Raw genomic sequence first — 2,723 nt, 5'->3', positions numbered from 1 at the left:
TTTAAAGAAATATGACATGAAAACTCGATCTTTACCGTCGCAGACCCCCTTTAGAACGATTCATGGGATAATATATATTCACCATCATGGTTTTCAGGCTAAAATCTATAAATTAAGCGTTGTTATTCATTCCGCCTACAAAATTACGTCACATAAGAAGCGGAGGTATAATTTTATATACTCAGGGGAAATCTCTATTCGTTTTTTTAAACACCTTCTCGTCGAATGAATTGTATATACAACCTACATAACTAAATATTTTCATATGCTCTTTAGGGCCAGTGTTATATAAATGCAATACATCTTTTAAAAAGCATTCTTGAGCATAAGTATATTTTTACAGTATTGTCAAAAGCTTAATATTTGAATTAATCTCGTTGTTTTGACTAGTTCAAAAGGAAGTGAATAACCTGTTCTGAGCTTTTTCCTGAACATCTACTGTGGTGAGTGTTTCTGTAAATAGTTTCATTGTAAAGTGTAACTAAATCCTAGAATTAAAAGAGAACATAAATGCTAACGGTATTGACGTTACATAAACTAAAATCCGTTGTAATGCTAACGAAAATGGTGTTAATGAATATATTTCTCACTGATGTGAAATAAAGTTGAAGATAAAAGTGGAACTATATTACTGTTGTTCTGATTGTTATATTCCTATTTGTTTAAAGTTAAATCATACAAAATATGTAAACCGATCTCAAGTCAAAATAATTTAAAGAAGAAAAATATCATTGCTTTTAACATACTTTTTCTGCTAGTTAAAAATGTAAAATATTTATTGAAAAGGGTTTGACAATATTTTTGTAGAAACGTTTCATGGAAATGGAAGGTTGTTACTTGTTTTAATAAAGCTAGTTAAAAGTTAACCGAATTAATTATAGTAATTAAAAGAAGAGTTTATGGAGGTTAGTTTAAACGAATTAGTCCACCGTTTTAAAATCCCTCAGATACTTATAAATCACGTACGATGGAAGAAGTAGATAAATCGCAATGTAAAGAGCAACTCGATAACTAGTGGTATTTTAGTGGAGCAACTCGATAACTAGTGGTCTTTTAATGGAGCAACTCGACAAACAGACTTAACATACTATATCTGTGTTAGCCGTATATAGCATGGATTTCATCAAAGTACTCTTTTTTGTTTTGTTTTACGACTACAGTATTTCATTTCTTTTCCAGCATTAAAATATTTCAATCAACGTTCATAAAGAACTTCTCTAAACAGATTTTACTGAAACACCAATGTTAGAACGCTAATAACAATATCTCCAGACTAAATGTCACTGATTTCCGGACCTTTAAAGAGTACAGAAATTGTCAAACAAACAAGTTGTTGGCTTTAAAATAAGAAATGTTCACATAAACATCGTCCGACAAACAAATATAAAGTGTTGTTTAAAAATAAAGTGTCATACAAGCAGATCTTTGTCCGACAAACAAATATAAAGTGTTGTTTAAAAATAAAGTGTCATACAAGCAGATCTTTGTCCGACAAACAAATATAAAGTGTTGTTTAAAAATAAAGTGTCATACAAATAGATCTGTGTCGTACAAACAAGCATGAAGTGTTGTTTGGACAGTTTGTTTGTTTGTTTTGAATTTCGCACAAAGCTACACGAGGGCTATCTGCGCTAGCCGTCTATTATAGGAAATGTTACTAGCAGACATTAGAATTCATGTTTTATAAAATCTATATAATTACTTCCGTCGTGGCACGTGCTAAAAACTTTTCGGTGCAAGAAAGACCTCCAAACCCAATTTGTGAAACCAAAACTCGGCACTGGTTAAAATACCTTGAATCAATTGCGTAAGAACACTTCACGCCTAGCAGGAACAAGTAATTATATCTAATTTAAGACACCTATAAAACTTACCGTGTCAGTAACGTAATATCCTGAGGTTTATGTAAATATGATTAATAGTTACAAGTACAGGTAACCCAAAACATACCAAAAGACATTAATCATTATGAGGACGTTACTGTAATGTAAAATGGAAGTCATTCTTCACACCTTTTTTAAAGTTGACAACTCCCATGTTCTTGTTTTATCTTTTTTTTTATAGAACTCAGAAAAGTAAGCATGCACTATATTATAGCCTAATAAGCAACATATGTTCATTTTCTACACCACGCTCCGTTCAATACCTCGAAATTGACATTTGTATTCTTTCTTCGTCTATATATAAACAACATTCACCATGTATTCATCAACAACTAAGAAATGTTCATTCTTGACCATTTCTTATTTAAATATTGAAGATCTGTGCATAAAATTCCATAGTGGAACACCGATAGATAAAATGTGAAATGCTTGTATATACTTCCAAGGACGGAGTTTTAAAAAAAGAGATTACTAGATGTGGTTCAGTTCTTTCTTGGTAGCAGCCAGATTAAACAAAGCTCCAAGGACGGAGTTTAAAAAAGAGATTACTAGATGTAGTTCAGTTCTTTCTTGGCAGCAGCCAGAGTAAACAAAGCTCCAAGGACGGAGTTTTAAAAAAGAAATTACTAGATGTAGTTCAGTTCTTTCTTGGCAGCAGCCAGATTAAACAAAGCTCCAAGGACGGAGTTTTAAAAAAGAAATTACTAGATGTAGTTCAGTTCTTTCTTGGCAGCAGCCAGATTAAACAAAGCTCCAAGGATGGAGTTTAAAAAAAGAGATTACTAGATGTAGTTCAGTTCTTTCTTGGCAGCAGCCAGATTAAACATATATCATTCCTTA

The 2,723-nt window shown here is 32.0% G+C and overlaps 1 long non-coding RNA gene across 1 annotated transcript in view; it reads left to right on the top strand.

Annotated features, from left to right (window-relative positions):
- The first annotated feature begins 343 nt into the window (after positions 1 to 343).
- Positions 344 to 2,723, top strand: part of LOC111088166 — a 7,249-nt gene continuing 4,869 nt past the window's right edge. Inside the window, exon 1 of the long non-coding RNA XR_002612771.1 lies at positions 344 to 443. This is a non-coding gene — a long non-coding RNA (uncharacterized LOC111088166). The remainder of the gene's footprint in view (positions 444 to 2,723) is intronic.

This window comes from Limulus polyphemus, unplaced genomic scaffold, assembly GCF_000517525.1.
Source record: "Limulus polyphemus unplaced genomic scaffold, Limulus_polyphemus-2.1.2 Scaffold3238, whole genome shotgun sequence".
Taxonomy (NCBI): Eukaryota; Metazoa; Arthropoda; class Merostomata; order Xiphosura; family Limulidae; genus Limulus; species Limulus polyphemus.
Note: the sequence above shows the minus strand (reverse complement) of the source record. Positions and strands in the feature narration are given on the sequence as shown.